Consider the following 19,074-nt stretch of genomic DNA (forward strand, 5'->3'; position numbering starts at 1 on the left):
CATAATGTTAGGTTCAACAGCAGTAGCACAGAAAAGGGAAGACAGAAATAGAGCTGTATAGCAGTGATATTTCTGTATCTCACTGGAATTAAGTTAGTATAAATTTGAAGTAGATTCTGCCCAGTTAAGATGTACATGGTAAACACTAATGTAAGTAACCACTAAGAAAATAATTCAAACAATATAGTTAAAAAATTATTGAAGGAATTACAATGTTACACTAGAATATATTCACTTTACATAAAAATACATGAAAGAAGTATATAGAAACAAAAAGAAAAGACATGAGACATATCAAAAAAAGTTAATTGGATATAAATCTAATTACACCCATAATAACATTAAATGTAAGTGGATTAAGCAATCCAATCAAAAGACAGAGATGGTCACACTGACTATATGACAAAATTGAATTATATGCTGTGCACAGGAGATACTTTTAATTCAAAGACACAAATAGGCTAAAATTAAAGGGTAAGAAAAGATAGATCATGCAAACAGCAATGATAGGAAAGCTAGAATGGCTATACTAATGTGAGTGAAATAGATTTTAAGATAAAATGTGTTACCAGAGATAAAAAGGGACATTTTATAATGAAAAATGAATAAAATCTATCAGGAAGATATAACAATTACATATACATATATTTGTAATTGTTATACCTTCCTGATAGATTTTATTCATTTTTCATTTTATTATATATATGTCTAATAACAGAACCCCCAAAATAGATAAGTTAAAAACTCACAATTGCCTGTAATCCCAGCACTTTGGGAGGCTAAGACGGGCGGATCACCTGAGGTCTGGAGTTCAAGATCAGCCTGGCCAAAATGATGAAACCCCATCTGTACTAAAAATATAAAAATAAGCCAGGCATGGTGGTGGGTGCCTGTAGTCCCCGCTACTTGGGAGGCTGAGGCAGGAGAATCACTTGAACCTGGGAGGCAGAGGCTGCAGTTAGCTGGGATCATACCCCTGCACTCTAGCCTGGTGACAGAGCGAGACTCCATCTCAAAAAACAAAACGAAACAAAACAAAAAACAACAAAAAAAAACCCCCTCACAATTGAAGGAAGAAATAGACATTTTGACAATAATGGTTGAAATCTTCAATACCTCATTTTCAATAACGAATAGAACAACTAGGCAGAAGATCAACAAGAAAACAGAAGACTCAAACAAAACTGTAAACCAGCTAGGCCTAGCAGATAGCTGCAGAATACCCAACAATATGAGAGTATACATTCTTCTCAAGTGCCCATAAAACGTCCTCTGTGACATACTGTAAGCTAGGCCATAGTGCAAGCCACAATAAATTCAAAAGAATTGAAATCATACAAAGTATGTTCCCAACAACAATCAAATGTAATCAGAAATTAATAACAGAAATTTGAAAAATTCACATATATGTAGAAATTAAAAACACAGATCTAAATAACAGACTACCACAAAAATATAAAATAATTTAAAATAAATGAAAGTAAGAGGGACACAGCATGACAAAACTTATGTTATGCAACTAAAGCAGCACTTACAGAGACTTTCATAGCTGTAGGACAGAGGTCTATATTACATTAGAAGAAAGACTGCAAATCAATAACTTGGATATACAACTTAAGACAATTACAACAGAACAAACTAAACTTAATTAAGCAGAAGAAAATAAATACCAGTTAGAATGGAAATTAATAACATAGAGAAGAGAAAAACAGAGAAAAATTAACAAAAACACAACTGGCTTTTTGAAATCAATAAAATTGACAAACCTTTAGCCAGATTGACTAAGAAAAAAGAAAGAAAACTCAAATTAATAAACATGAATGAAGAGGGGACGTTATTCTAGACCTTACAGAAATAAAGAAGTATAAGAAATACTATGAACAATTGTATGCCAGTAGTAGAAAAATATCCTAGAAAGGCTCAGACTACAGAAACTGACTCAGAAGAATTAAAAAATCTGTAAAGATCTATAATAAAAAAAGATTAAATTCATAATTTAAAACTTCTCACCAAGAAAAGCCTAGTCCCAGAATTGTACAAAACATATAGGAAATTAATGTCAATTCTTCACAAACTCTTCTAAAAAATAGAAGAGGAGAGAACACTCCTCAATTTATTTTATGAGGCCAGGATTACCCTGATTCCAAAACCAGACAAATATATCACATGAAAAGATAACTACAAACCAATATTTCTTATTAATATAGACTAATATAGGTGACCTGAGTAATCTGTTGAAGTTTTTCTGTAAGATTGTGCCAACCTTCTCTACCAGCCCTGGAGCCAATAGCAAAGGTAAATTTATCACCCCATGCCTTATAAATTTCTTTTCCCCATAAATTTCCCCTTATAGACTTACAATAGAAGTGACAAAAGTAGAGAGACAGAGACAAGAACAGAGTAACAAGACATGCTCTACCAAAAATAAGAGTTTTAAATTTTGACCAGATAATCTAAGGATTCCAAAAGAGGGTTACTCATCCCTAGGGAACAAAGTAAACTTGGTGTTTGGGAACTTGACAAAAAGAGATCACAGCTCAGGCCCCTGAGTGTGCAGTTCAGGAGGCCTCAGAGGAGCTCTGTGCAGTTCTGAGTTGTGTTTATTGAGCCACAGTAGCAAGAGGGTCTTGATTAATCCTGGCACAATCTGCAGGAGTATCAGCTGTCAGTTTCCCCAAAAGACCACCATGCAATGTGTTGAATAAGCAAAACTAAATTTACTAGACTTACCGAAGGAAGGGAGAATACCATGTTTACAGAGTCTTCATAGTACCCAGCAGAGAGAAGCTTGGTGCGTATTTATGGGGCTGAGGCCTGGGCTGAATGATTTCAGGAGGCCAACTATTTGGTATTGGAGAGGCTATGATAGCTTTGGATAGGTGGGCACTGTAGGATGGAATTCTTGAAATGAATATCAGTGAGTGAGGTGTTTGTTCCAATTAGTAAGTGATCTGAGTTGGTTCTGAGCATTAGCTATTTTTCTCAGAAAATACTTGCTTCTGGAAGACAAGTTATTTTTGCCTTATCTAAGTATTGCTTAACACAGAGTAAGAAAAGATGCCTTTTTCCAGAATTGTTCAGCACATTGCAGAAATAAACAAAGACCACCCACCCAAAGGAGAACACACAGAGGCTATTTACTCAGGGCTTGGTACAGCAAGGAAGTCAACCGTCATCACCTCCGCCTGTCTGATACTCAAGGCCAGGCAGTGGAGCAGGACAGATTTATGGTAAAAGAAGAGACGGCTTCAGAAGTGCTCTGCCTGGAGGTTGTTGGCCTGGGAAAGCTGAAAGTCCACTCACTTACAAACATGGTATCTTACGTAGCTAGTTTGGGCGCCATATTTGGATTTCTCTGGTTGGTCTGGAGTAGGAAGCAGGAGCACAAAATAGGGAAGCTAACAGTCACCGTGCAAGTCCTGACCATTCTGGACCAATTGCTGCAGAGGTTGTGGGTAAAACTTCTAAAATCGTAAAGCCTGGCCATTGTCATTTGTGTGTTAAATCCTGTAACATGGACAGGAAAGCATGTTGGCCTCAGCTCTCAGTTGCAATTGGCCCCAAAATGTCTGCCTGTGATGAAAACTATGCTTTTAAATTGCGAAACTATTAATAGAAACGGTCCGAGAGCTATGAATCTCTGAGAACGATTACAGTGTTTTATGAAGCAAAGTCAGAGAAGATGAGCTTCTTAGCCAAAATTCTTTAAAGGTTTGTAGGATTTTCATACGTAAGAGAGAAGCAGGTGAGTAGGTAGGCTTAATTATATGCCAGCAGGAAACTGCATTTTCTTTACATGGTGTTAGGTTAGCCATCTGTGAGTAAAGAGATTTTTTTCCAAATCTCCTTAGAGTCCCAGATGGAAGTTAACAATAGAGAGGAAGGTGAGCTGTAGTTAAGCATCCTTGATTAGGTGTGTTCTGATGACCCGGTGAGTCCAGACCATGATTTCCCCCTGATTTTAGTTTCCTTAATCATAGACTTCTGTGTTGTTGCACAGTTTCTCCTCTTACGTTCGGTTTTCCTAAGTTAAAATACAATTAGCCCCCTTATTCGTCCTGCAAGTTCTCAGAAGTTTTAGTAAAGCCTGTCCTTTCACTCTTTCTAAAATATTAAAGATCAAGCCCCTTTTCTGGATTATACACATTGAAGGAACAGATCAAGATGTTCTATTTATTTTCAGATTGCTGAACTCAAACGCATTCATTAAAAAATGAAATATTTCTTCAAAAGGTTTTTACACCGTGAAATTTTGTCAATTTAATTCTTGTTTCAATGACAGTATTACAAATATGCCTGGCATATAACTGAACATGAGACTTCTGACTGGCCTAGGATGGTCTTGGAATCCTTTCTATGTACCCCAAATAACGTGGGATGTACAGGGAATTGCTATGTCATTTCTAGCCTGAGCTCTCTCCCTGTACTGTTTCGATCTTCACTATCCTCAGAACTGCACTATGTCTGGTTTCAGTGGGAGTTCAGTGGACATTTGCAGAGACAGTTTGTACTGTGTGAAGTTTCCACATTGCACAGGCATACCTGCTTGTCTTATATCCCAATGGGTGTTTGAGTCTCCAATGAGTCCTTAATACTACTCACTGGTTCCTCCCCAGGATGGACTTACCTTTGTCTGTGAGAGATATTTCCAAGCTGTCTTCTTCTATTCCAAGGAGTTTTACTTGTCATGCCTGGGTATGCATGCGGGGCCATCGCGCAGCTTAGACTGCTGTGTATCATCCAGTCTGCTTGTGGGTGGCTGCTTTTCATCTATTTTTCATCCAGTTCTCTTCAAAAGAAGGAGCCATCATTTCCCTGATGCCATGGAGCCTCCTTGGCTGTCGTCTTAAGCTTGACTCACCCTTCTTTTTTAGGCGGTCAGAGAGGATTCGCTCTCTACAATGGTATTTATGCCTTCATCAAAACAGAATCTCTTTTAAAAAGTTATCATTTGGATATATATATATATTTTTTTTATTTTTTATTTTTTTTTGATACGGAGTCTCACTCTGTTGCCCAGGCTGGAGTGCAGTGGCATGATTTCAGCTCACTGCAAACTCCACCTCCTGAGTTCACGCCATTCTCCTGCCTCAGACTTCTGAGTAGCTGGGACTACAGGCACCTGCCACCACGCCTGGCTAATTTTTTGTATTTTTAGTAGGGACAGGGTTTCACTGTGTGCTAGTCAGGATGGTCTCGATCTCCTGACCTCATGATCCACCCGTCTCATCCTTCCAAAATGTTGGGATTACAGGCGTGAGCCACCGCACCTGGCCTGGATATATTTTCTTTCTTTCTGGATCTTTGATTATACTTATGTTAGAGATTTTGATCATGTCCAATATATATCATATGGCCATTTATGTCTTTTCAATTCCTTTCTTCCCGCAGCTTTAATGAGGTAAAATTGACCAATAAAAATTATATACATTCATAGTGTGCAAGGTGATAATTTGATATACATACACATTGTGAAGCGTTGATCACGATCAAACTAATTAAACATATCCATCACTTCACGTAGTATTTTTTTTCTGGTAAGAACATTTAAGATCTACTGTCTTACAAATTTCGTGTATTCAATAGAGGATAATTACCTATAGACACCGTGCTGTACATCAGATCTGCAGAATTTATTCACCCTGCCTAACTGAAATTTTCTACCGTTTGACCAGCATCTCCCCATTTCCCCAATCCCTTTGTCTTTTTGTACTTTAGTTTGTATATTTTCTAGTGAAAGTAGAAAATATACTTTTCTATCTATATATATACACACATCTATCTATATATACCATCTATTGAGTTATAATTAATTAATTTTAATATTAATTTTAATATTAATTAATTTGTACTTTTCAGTGCTAGAGTTTCCATTTGACAATTCCTTTCCTAATTAATTTTAGACCCAAGTTTCTGGTGAAATTCTCCATCCTTTCCTCTAATTTATTGAACATAATAGTTTTGTTTACATTAAAGATCCTGTTTGAGAACTCTGGTATCTGTGTCATCTGTGGGTCTGTTGCCACTGTCATGGTTTTATAACTGGTTTTTAGTTTTTGTAATCAAATGCCATAAATGTATGATTGATGCAAGACATTGTGAAATAAAATTAGTAGAGATCTAGAATAATGCTATTTTTCTCCGAAGAAGGTTAAGTTTCTCCTCGTTAGGCAGATAGTGTATGGACTGACTTATTTCAGTTTTTTTTGGTTTTTAATTTCCAGAGCTGTCCTAATATAGGGTTCTTACTCCTGGAGTGTGGCTCTTCTGGTCGCAGCTGAGCCTGAGGCAATCAACAGGGCTTCTCCACTTAGGGGCTTAGCATCTGCAGCGTTGCCCAGCTCTCCACTCTGTAGCCATCCATTGTTTCTTCTGAGAAGTCAGCTGCCAACCTCATTGCTGTTCCTTTGAAGGAAATGCACTTATTTGTTCTCTTGCTGCTTTAAAATTTTTTTTATCTTCGATTTTCAGGTGTTTACTATAATGGAACTAAACATTTAGAGATGTATCTGTATCTGTATCTGCATCTGTAAGATCTGTACCGCTTCTGAAATCAGTTGGTGCATTTCATTAGTTTCTAAAAATTCTTGTTTATGTCTCTTCTAATATTGTGTCCCCTTCTCTCCCTTTTCTCTTGAGACTCTAATTACAAGTATGATGTCATTTTTTACCATGTACTATACATTACTTATGCTTTACTTCTGTATTTGCCCTCCTTTTATTTTCTCCAACCTATATTCTCCACACTAATATTCTACTGACCTGTCCTTCAGTTAGATAACCTCTCCCTGTGTCTAATCTCTTATTATACCCATTTGTCTGCTTCTCAATTTATATTATTGCAATGTTCAGTTCTAGAATGCCAATTTGAACTCCTTTCCTCCTGTAAAGATCCAGGTAGGTGAATTATTTTCTTAATAATTCAAGTTATACAGACAATCCACTGAAATTCCAGACTGTTTTTGGTAAAACTTTTGCCAAATCTTCAATATGTGGTATCACTGGCACCATAATATTTGTACATATAAAAAGTTGGAAAACGACCTGGGGCTTCACCGGATCACTGGTGATCACATATTCAAATCATGAGGACAAACAATAGACAAAAATCAGCCCCTGAGAATCTCAGCACTAAACCTCTACATCATCTCTCAGAAACCGAAGTTTCTTACCGAGGAAAGGTGAATAGCTTACATGTCCCTTCAGCATAAGGGAACAGAGAATTGAATTGGTCCTACAGGACTCACTCGGCTGACCAGTCACTGGGACTCTGGGGAGATGAGGTGTCAGAGGCTCTTTAGGGTGCTGGATACTTGAATGTGGCCTGGGCTGAGCAGCAGGGGTTCCATCCCAATCTGAGTCACGGTACCAAAAGCTCTTCAGAAAATCCACCAGAACATCATTATTCGTAAGTCTTGATTTAGAATTTTGCATGTGGGGCACAAGAAGAATTCTGATGAAGTATTCTAAGTTGGCGGTGGGATAGGTAGAGTTTTTATAGAGCTTTAGCAAGAGATGACAGCCAAAGTTCTGCAACTTTTAAGACAGTAGTTAGTTACAAACAGTTATTCAGAGGAAGAAGCCATTGTTCTTGTGGGTTAGCAGCTGTTGGTCAGGTAGGCTAGGGTTAGGGAGAGGGGTGGGAGGAGCAGTCAGCTGGGCTAGTGGCGTAGGGGAAGGAACAGGGGAGCCACCACAGCTACCTGAGCGCCTTGGCAGGGACCGTCTGTTCTCTGCGTCTCCCGTGTCTTTCTCTCCGGTACCTACCACCACCTCATGCATGATGCATTTCATTTTTGTTTAATTTATCGCCTGCTTCCTCTGCCCATAAGAATTTCGGCTAAATAGGGTAGGGGGCTTTGTCCATTTGGGTCATTGCTGCATCCCCAGCCCCTGTTCCATGCCCAGAACATCACAGATATACAATCCTATTGAATGAATAAAGGAGGAAGAATGGCAGTGCATGGGGAATCTTGTAACGTGGGGGACTCACAATGCTTCCTCCAGAAAGCCTGCCACATTCTCCCCTCCCCCTTATAATGTCACATCTATGCTCTGCGGTCAGGGCAGACGCAGGCCAAGCTGCTTATCAGAAGCTGTGTTATTAGGTTGTTCTAAGCTCTCTGTAAAAGGCTATTTTCATATATGTCAGTAGAATTAGGCTACAGGTTATACTTGCAAGCGAGATAAAATCACTAAGAGAAATCCAAATTTCAACTTGGTATTATTTTAATATATGTAAGAGTTGTATGATCCCAACCATGAAGAGTATAATTTCCTTCAAATTCAAAGACCTTGAGAAGATATTTTCGTATGAGCAGCCAAAGGAGTGCAAAATGGAATTAAATGATAAACTTAGATGGAAAGGGCAGCCTTCTATGAGTAGATGAGTGGACAGGCATCTCCTTTCTACAACGAATCAGTTTCTGAACATCAGAGTTTCTGTGCAAAAATGTCAAATAATGAGAAATAAGCTCCCAATCAATGTACAAAATTAAAACACATTATTAGTCAACTCCAATATGTAGCTGAAACACAGTCAAATAATTATATATAGGGAACAAACTATTATGTAGAAAGAAAAACATTGCTACCAAATTATGAATTCATACAGTTGTCTTCAGAGAACTGCTTATTAGAACTTCTCATAGTAACATAAAAATCAGAAGCATGTATTTCTTTCCAAAGCATCCATATGTGATTCCAATCTTCTAACCACTGTATTTGGAGTGAAACTTGAAACTGTTCCCAAAACTCATTTGATAAAAATATCGTATTGGGTTTGGTTACATACATGGCAATGTTTCTTATGTGAGTCTATGATCCCAAACTTTGTATTATGAGATATTGTCAAGCAAGTAACACAGGTTACCACCTCCAGGGCAGAAGTCTCCTCTGCAGAGAGGAGAGCAAGAGCCCAATAAGGCCAGGGACCAGGAGCAGCAGTCCCAGGTTGGGCCCACTGCATGATTTGCAGGTGTCAGGGTCACCAAGAAAGACACAACTCACACAGGCACTGGATGGAACAGCACTTTGCTCACGAAGGGAAAAGACAGAGCAAGATCAGCTTTGATAGCGAGTACTGGTTCCCCAAAGCCTGCAAGCCTCACCCCACAGCCTGTGCAGGAGCTGGTCGGCAAGCACCACACCCATCTTGTGCAACAGGCACAAGACCCGTCCCTCGTCCCCCACCCCCAACGCTGTATGACACACGCATGTTCAAACAGAGCAAAGTACACGTCACTCCTGGAACAGGGAAAGTCATTTGCAAACAAGGCCATGTGCACAGCATGAGCTGAGGCCTCTTGCTCTCCATGTAAGGAAATATTCCAGGTCCACAGCACACCCTCATGCAGCTGTGTCGGGTCCGCAGGCTGTGCATGACTATCCTTCTCAACAGGTACTTTACATTCTATGATGCCTGCGTATTAGGAGCCAAAGGTTAGCTGTTGGGAAATGTTAACCAGGAAGAAGCTCTGTAGTATTGAATTATATCTCCCTCTTGAAGTAACTGAGTCGTTAATATAATCACTCCAAACAGGTAAGAATTCAATTGCCCTTTTCTCAAATCCCCTTGTCCTTATGCAACCTTGAGAAGGTCATGGTCATCCTCTACGGCTCAACATCTTTCACGTCTCGAAGATTTGGAATTAAGTATAATAATATTAAAAATACTATGAACTGATTATACTATTTTGTGTTAAGGAAACTTCATCTTTAAATTCGTTTTTACTCGTATTGTTTTGGAGAAGTTGGTCTTTAGAGTGGTAGTCTAAAGTATCCTATTGAAAAATCTCACAAGAACATAAATCGGATTAGGATAGTTAGGAAAATATTATTTTCATTGTGGTTTTAAACTTACTTAATGGAAATTTGAAGAATTACTTAAGAACTGGGAGGTTTGTCAGACACCTGGAATACTTCAAAATTTATGAATGCACCTTTAAATGTTCGAAGGTGTTAATTAATGTTTGCAAATAGGAGTGAACGTTATTCAGAGGCCCTCTTGGAAGTAACTTTTAGTATTTCTAGACTTAGAATGACAAGATACAGAAGTTAAATGTAAAACACTTAAGAGCTAGAATTCCAAAATGGTAACTCATGTGAGTTAGATAAGTCAAAGCACATGTTGGATGACTGTTAGGTGTGCAAACCCCCCTGAGGCCGTTTGTTTACGGTGACTCTCCTCCCCTTCACCCCCTTGGATTCTATGCCATTGAGATCTGTTGCCGCCTCCTTGAGAATCCTGAGGGGAATGAGTGGGCTATGGGCTCAGTGAGAAGATGACTGCTCTGTTGAGCTCTTGGGCCTCTTATTGCAGGCAACCCTGCCACCGATGGAATCCATGCAACGTGTAGGAGTTCTCTGTTCTTTAGCCTCTGTGGCTTGAGATGAGGAAGAATAACTTCAATGGTACTAAGTCATTTTCCTTGTTTTGTTTTTGTTTTCTATTTGGAGGCAGAAGTTTCTTATATGTTTAAGTTTTTCTAATGATGCCAGAGGCCCCGCTCCCTGATGTCGTGCTTTGCGAGAGCTTGCTTCCCGGCTGTATTAAGGGATTTGAATCTCTCGATTGTGACATATTTGACTTTGAATATATAACTATGGCATTTTTTTTTTAGAAAAATGCTTACACATAAGATAATTGTTTTGAAGAACACTTCAGGTTATTATTCTGTTACAACTGCAGACTTTGTTTTGCTCCAAGCAGATCCACTTGGGCATTACAGAAAAAGAAGAGTATGAGAAATGTCCTGTAAGAATCTGTGTTATCTGCCTCAGTGTGGATGCAAAACAACTTGCTTTCCGACCAGGGCTTGTACTTATTCATTGTATTCTTCCTCATTACCTGAGCTGCTAGGTGAATGTTTGGCTGTTGCTTATTTATTTGATAGGATTTTCATTAAGTCTTTATATATTTCTTAATACAACAATAGAGATTGTAGGTGAGTTTAAAATTATCTGTAATGTTATTTAGCAGAATGCATTAAGTTTGAGACAATGGCATTATGTAAATATATTGAATGAGTTCTAATCTAGAGCGTGGGGTGCAAATCTCCATGGCGAGCAAAATAGAATTGCATGTTGACAGTAGCAGTGCGTTTCCTTTACTTTTATGTGCTGAATTCTGGCTATTTCCAGAGTAAGTGCAAAGCAGGTAATTAAAGTTAAAAGTAAAGGTTTGACAATGATGCAAGGATTTTTATGAAACTTCTATATAGTGGCAAAAATCTTCCCTGTAAAGTTTGTATGTTTTGGCACTAGATAAACCTTATTTTTAAAATATTTTAAATGAATTTTAATCTCCCTCCCTTTTGTTTTAGTGAATATGTTGGGCATCAGATTAAAATGACATTCTGAAAAATATTCCTTCGGCCGTAAGACCCTCACTGGTGCTAGCAAACCCTCAATGTGTTGTTAAATAAAAACTGCACTGGACAGGATGAGCAAAGAGAAGTTGGTTTTATTCCCACACTCTTAACAGCAGTAGGGAAGAGAACACAGATCAATTCTAGATACTCAGATTTGCTGAAACAGAGGGCAGGGGAATTTTTAAGAGCTGGGGTGGGGCTTGTAGACCATCTGTGTTTCTAGTTTGCTTCACTCCAAGGGAAAGTAAACTGTCTCCTGCCTTCATGACAGCAGGTAGTTTTACAACTTGAAACATATTAGGTACCCACCTCCCATGGAGACTGGGAGACAGAGGACCATCTTCCTTGATAATTGCATCTCAAAGGGACAGCTCCCGGGTCCTTGAAAAAGACAGTCCTGGGTTATAGAACTGGCAAGAGGCCTTTTGAAAAGATTCGCATCTCAAAAGGGCAGATAAACAGCTTATGATTATGATATCTCTAAAGTAAATGCTCTCAGTAAAGGAAGGTCAAGGGCAAGGGTCAGGAAGAAGTCTTCTGAAGTTGTGATCAGTTGAGGGGCTGTGAGGGCCGCCTCGGTGGGTGGTTTTACCTCTGAACCTCCAGGTTGGTCCTCGACACCCCTAATTTCAGCGTTGCAGACACCAGATGCGAGACAACAGAAGAGCTGACTGCGTGGTTCAGGACCTGCCACTGGGGACAGTTTCTTTGTCCACCTTTGGTCTCAGGTCCATGCTTCCATGTCCTTCTTGCTCACAGCTGTGACAGGCCACCTGCCCTGCTTATGAGGTGATATCTCCCAGCTGTGCACCAGTCTCTTCCCTGATGCTGGGTCTGGGATTCTGCGAGCCACATTTCTGCATTTCTGCTCTGTCAGTGAGTTCCCAGCGAATGGGGAAGTATCTTCCAGTGGGAGGCCTGGAGGGAGACAGCAGTGGTGAGGAGGAGGAGGAGGAGGAGGAGGAGGAGGAGGAAGGGCAGCACTGGCCGAGCTCTTCCTGGGGGCTTTTTGTCTGGCTCCCGTTCCTGTGAGCGTCCACCACCAACACTTTCTCACCCTGGCCACACCACGACAACAGATTCCCTCCCTCACCCCCGATTCAGCAGAAACAGGAAGTATCAGTGCAAGGACTGTGCTGTTATCTCAAAAATAGATTTTTGTTGTTATTATTGTTACATTAACCTAAAATCTCATCGTGTAGAACAGAGCAGTTTCTTTGAGATTCTGCTCAGGTTTCCCTTGAGATTCTGCCTCTTTTACAGATTGCATAAAAAACATCCAGCCATTTGAAAGGGTAAATTTGCCAACTGGAGGGAAGGTAATATCTAGTGTGTCCAGGGCACCACTCCTTGTGACCTGTCAGTTAAGGAATTGTGTGTGTTTTGACACTTCTAATCTCAGCCTTATATTTTGTTTATTAAACTAAATTCATCATAGCATCTTTTTATGCCAAAGAGATTTAAAACTAAGCATGAAAGTGTTGGCGACCATTTTTCACTTAGTCAAGCTCAATACATGCCAATGTCAGCCCCTGAAGAGGAGAGCATTTGCCATGAGCAGACAAACTGCTGGGGAGAATACCAAGTGACCACAAATACATTCTTCTAATTTATAGATGGTTGGTGGACAATTTGTGACAGTCCCCCCTCTCTCTAAATGTATTGCTGTTTGTCTATACTTGGAGACTATTTGGTTCTGATTAGTTGGTGGACAACTTAGCTCTCTTGCACCTGAATTCTTGGAATATCAAATGCGAGTTGAAATTTTAAAAACTGGTTTAAATAAGATATATCCTTCCTGTCACATCAAATTGTGTGAGCTCAAATCTATTTCTGTGATTCACTTATGTTTTCTGTCTATCAAATCAAACTCCCAACTGCTTCATTATACAGCGTTTTTGACCTCTTTAGGAAATGGTTCCATATAACCCTCTAGGTTTTTTTTAATGTGAGATGTGGTTGTAGATTTCTGACATTTAATAAGATGGATATGAGTTTGAAAAGGAAGGAAGCCGAAAATGAAAAATACTGTGTTCTAGTCCTAGGACTGAATCATTATTGATGATCATTCCCTTGTGTAACATTTCTAAAATGATGCCAAACCAAAAGGCACGTATATCAAATGGTAGGGCTAAAATGGATGTTAAAGACTAATCAGTGGCTTTGTAAATTATAAAGGTCATTTTGGATGAAATGATACTTTTGTGTGTGGGAACAGAAGGCGTTGCAGTGTGGGTTGGAATTATAGAGCTGTTGGCTGCAGCGGCTCTGCAATGTGGCAGAAGGAGCAACAAGCTCGAAGGGAGACACCTTGGACTTGAGTCCTGGCTCTGCCATTGGTAGCTGTGGGAGCCCAGGCACATATTTAGCTTGGCCACATGTGCTTCATCTGTTAAATGAGGGTAGTGATATCTACTGGATTTGTTATGAGCATGACCAATAAGAGATTCAAAGCATCCAGTACAATTGGTGTCTGGACTATGCACGTGCTCTAGAAATGGAATTAGGTAAAGTAAAGGAATCACTACTAAGAAATAGCTATGAGGCTTCAAAATAAATACAGAAAATGGTTTCAAGTATATATAAAGAATCAACTAATAAAAGAGAAGTTTGAAGAATGATTATATCAGGAGACCTAAGCAAAAGAAAAAAAATTGAAGTAAATTTTAACTTTATGGATACCAAGTAAAAGTTATAGATTTCTTACTCTTTAATAAAAGTGTAATATGACATAGCCAAGATACTAAAAAATCCTCAAATTTCAAAATAAGGAATAGTTTTGAGTCTTTGTTAAAGCAATTGAAAATCCAAATTAAGGACAAGCGATGGTGAAGGGAATGTGAAAAATAAACCATGTACTAGACTCAAAATGAGTTTCCACAGGAAAGATTTGAGTCTCAGCCTCCTAAGAAAAAGAATAGGAGGCCAGGTGCAGTGGCTTATGCCTGTAATCCCAGCACTTTGGGAGGCCGAGGCGGGCGGATCGTAAAGTCAGAAGTTCGAGACCAGCCTGGCCAACATAGTGAAACCCGTCTCTACTAAAAATACAAAAAAATTAGCCAGGCATGGTGGCGTGTACCTGTAATCCCAGCAACTTGGAAGGCTGAGGCAGGAGGATCGCTTGAACCTGGGAGGCGGAGGTTGCAGTGAGCTGAGATCGCACCATTGCACTCCAGCCTGGGCAACAAGAGCAAACGTCTGTCTCAAAAAAAAAAAAAAGAATAGGAATACGGAATGGAGGTCCTGTGCACACATCTGTTAGCCTCTGCTTGCCTTTCTTCCCAAATGTCATGGGGTCTGAATGAGGGCAGTGATTTTAATTGTCTTACCCTATATGGCACTATTCTCTTAAATAATGTGAACTATAGCACAGAGTAGCTCAATCATTCAAGCTTTTTGGTCAACCTAATTATTCTAAACCTACTGCTATAGTTGTTGAAAGGACTAAGATTTTATCTGAGTGGCATTCTCTGTAGTGTTCCAATGGGACTGACATTTAAGGGTTTTAGTTAAAGGAACAGATTTGACAAAATGGACATTGTGAAACATATACATCTATAAAGCCATTGTTACTTTTAAGAACATTTTGATACATAGAATTTCATTTTATTCTTACATCCTATCCATTTTGTAGATGAGGGATATGAAAAGGAAAGGACAGAGAGGGTGGTTCTGTGATTTGAGTTTTTGCCAGTTTTCTCCACACCGATGAGCTATTTTCTGAATTTCTATATGACCAAGAATTCCCACTCCTAGATATGTGACCAAATCTACTGGAAATATTTATTCAGACAACACTTGTATGTGAATGCTCATAGCAGAACTATTCACAATGGCCAAAAAAGTGGAAATAACTTCAATATCCATCAATAGAAGAGAAAATCTTCTCCTAGCCACGTCCTTATTTGCTTTCTTTTCTCCAGAGACCGCTTTCTTCGTTTTTCTCTCAATGCCCAACGCCTGGAAAAGGTTGTGTCCTGTCTCCTGTTCATTCATTACTTGCCCCAGTGTTAACTAAGATACCAGCAGCAAAAGGCTGCAAGTAGTTATAACTCCAAGATATATTTGCACTTTTTTATGAACTTGAACTTCCTAGAGTTCCTAGACAGGTGTTGGCATCTCAACCTCAGGTGTTCTTTAATGTTTCTTGTTCATGATGGCCACTTGAGTTCACGTCTTTATCTCCCTTCTCCATCAAAATCACTTTAAAGTTACCATAAAGAAGTACAAAAATAACTTCCAATGAGAGCCTTATCAGAAGATCAGAAATTTGGGGAAATTTCTTAAAGATGGGAAGAGGATGGGATCCTACTGGTAGGTAAACAAAGCCAAGGTAAACAAAGCTCCAATATGAGCAAGCTGGAGAAAGCCACAGGGAAGGAGGGAGCTGGTCTCACTGGGAGGACTCTGGGAACGTTACGAGCATGGAATCAACAGATCTGTAGAGGTGAGTGGGAAGGGGAAATTCACACTGAATAGTCAGACTTCCTCCTGCAGAGCAGCTGTGCCACGGACTTACCCCAAACCCATTGAGACCTGGTAGTAAGCACTTAGACCCAGGCAAAACCAGTGACACCATTTCTGAAGACATGGGACCTCTTCCTAGAGTTCCTAGGATGGGTGTTGGCATCTCAATGTAAAGTGTCCTTATTTTGCCATTGACGGTGAGATTTTCCTGATTGCCTGGTGCCCTAAAGTGGAACCTGCCATATAACACACCTCACTGGTAACATACAAAGCTCAGTCACTCTCATTAAGGCAAGGATCAGCCGCAGATGGAATCCGCTCCAGTTACCTATACGAACTGTCTTAGTCTATTTAGTGTTGCTATAAAGGAACATCTGAGGCTGGGTAGTTTATAAGGAAAAGAGGTTTATTTGGCTCATGGTTCTGCGGCTGTACAAGAAACATGGCACCAGCTTCTGCTTCTGGTGAGGGCCTCAGGAAGCTCACAATCATGGTAGAAGATGAAGAGGAAGCAGCATGTACAGAGATCACGTGGCTAGAGAGGACGCAGAGGAGAAGGTGCCAGGGTCTTTTTAACAACAAGCTCTTGCAAGAACTAATGAGTGAGAACCCACTAATTACTTGGAAAGCACCAAGACATTGATGAGTGATCTACCCTCATGACCCAGACACCTCTTATTAAGACCCACATCCAACACTGAGAGTCAAAATTTCAATGTGAGGTTTTGGACAAACATCCAAATTATGACACTAAGTGATCAGGTCAGTAGTTAACACATATGACAGACAATCTTCATTTCTTTTGTGATGTTTATTTTACTTAGAGAACAATTAACTACTAGGCAAACTTAATCTTTTGGAGGACCATATCGTAAATATATTTTTAAATGTTTTCTATTGCCTGAATTTGCTTTGAGAAAATATTGCATGTGGAACAAAGGACTCCCGATGAAAAAAGGAAAAATGTCTTGTCTTGTATAAATATGATTGCCAAAATGAGCAATTCAGAGCAAGAGGTGAAAGGAAAATGTGATGAAAATTTTCAGAGCATAGAGCAGAAAAGGCTGAGAGATGGAGGATATGATTGCAAAGTCAAGTTCCTGGTAAACTAATCCATGGGATCAATCATATAATGGGAGTTCAAGAAAGAGAGAAGAGAATGAATATAGGAGAGGAAATGTAAAACGATAAAACTTCCTTACATTGAGAAAAGGTGAAAGCCTTCTGTTAAAAGGACCCGTGGAGGCTAACAATGTGAATGGAAAACAATCCAATGGCTAGATATATCATAATAAAAATGTAAGAAACCAGGCACGAGTGAAACATTCTAAAAGCTCCAGAGAGAATGAAATTAGGCACACACACCATTTTCTGCAAAGAATAAGAATATGATTATCAGAACTGTTGTGAGGAAATGAGACAAATATTTTTTCTTTCTTTCTTTTTTTTTTTTTGAGACAGAGTCTCGCTCTCTTGCCCAGGCTGGAGTGCACACTTTTTTCTGATACAATACAACTTTATTTACAACAGGCAGAGGGCCACATTTGGCCCACAGACTATTGGTTTCTGGCCTCTGCTCTTAGCTGTGAACATTCTTTTTAAAAAAAATTTAGTTAACTCATAATAATTGTACTGATTTATGAGATACAGAGTGATATTTTGATACATGTATATTGTGTGTAATGATCTAAGGTAATTAGCATTTCCTTCACCTTGAACACTTATCATCTCTTTGTGTTGTGAACACTCAAAATCCTCTTTTCTAGCTTTTGAAAACATTCAGTAAATTATTATTAATCATATTCCCTATACGGTGCTACAAAACACTAGAATTTATGCCTCCCATCTAGCTGTAACTTGAGACAAATATTTTTAAGCCTAAGGGAAATGATTTAAAATATAGACTCCTTTACCAGTCAAAACAGCCAGTGATAAGGCAAAATAAAGGCATTTTCCATATGTAAAGAATCAGAAAAAGTTATTTCTCATCTTTGTCCTCTGGGAAACCAACCAACCAACCAACCAACCAACCAACCAACCAACCAACCAACCAACCAAGAATGTGCTCCTGCAAAATGCAAGTGATTCAACAGCGAATCCAACCGAGGTCTGCAGGGAGAGAGAGGTCCCAGGAGCAAGGGTGTGAAGTGGACCTAGAAGACACCTAGTCCAGATTAGAGCAGGAAGACAAGGGATTTGGAGGGAAAAGGTAGAAGAGTGAAGCAAAGAGTTTGGTTGGGAAAGCGGTGATCTATGGAGTGGTGATGTCATGTCTTCTTTTGTACCAAAAATCCAAGAAAAAAAAATAACAGCTTTCTAAAGAAATTAGAGCCTAGGTCAAAGCAAACTAAAACATGGCAAGATTTTGAGCAGGTTGTGGCAGTAAGAAGATACAACCTCTTTTATCTGTGTTCTTGGAACAATTTATTTTGTGTGACACTTTCAATAACATAGATCACATTTCCTTCTTGATAAGGCCAGTTTAACTACGTGATTCTACGGTATCTAGTCTTTGCACTATCAATATTATACATAATGTTATGTTGATTTTTCATATTTGGCAACAATTTACAGAGAAAGCCTGAGAGATTTAACATTTAAACATTATTTTGTATCTCCGGTTGTTAATCTTTACACTAAAAGTAGTTATAACACTGTATGTTTTGGGGAAGTAAAAATGAATGAAGGGAGCTGGAAGAACCTGTAGAGCCACTGAGTTTCTTATTTTATATAACAGAAAGTCAAGAGAAAATCAAATTGAGGGGCCCCAAAATAGAATTTTAAGTGTTTTTTAAAGCTCTATAAGTAATGGGTAATATAATTGAAACTAATAAGACGTAAAAATTAGTAGAAACAGGAAGGGGAAATGAAGAGTGGTGGGGAGTAAGTAGATGTTATTAAAATGCATAAATCATAAATGTATGACGGCCACATATTGAGAGACTGTAGACAAAGTGTTTCCAGGCACAGACTCTGGAGCCAGACTTCCTGAGTTTGAGTCCTACCCTACCCACTGATTATTGTAGAGGACTGTGTGCTCGCAAACGAGATGTTCCTGGTAAGCCTTGCTCTTGCAAACAAAGCAGGACATTCCTTCTCTGCAAACAAGAAGGATAAAGGAGCCAGCTGTAAACAGCGGGCTCTGGGAACTGGTCAATGTTTGCTGATCTTGTGAGTCAAGGAAAGGTCAGAGAAGCAACACATGTCCCGTGACTTGGCAACATTCCACAAACGG

This window comes from Macaca mulatta, chromosome 3 (assembly GCF_049350105.2).
Source record: "Macaca mulatta isolate MMU2019108-1 chromosome 3, T2T-MMU8v2.0, whole genome shotgun sequence".
Lineage (NCBI taxonomy): Eukaryota > Metazoa > Chordata > Mammalia > Primates > Cercopithecidae > Macaca > Macaca mulatta.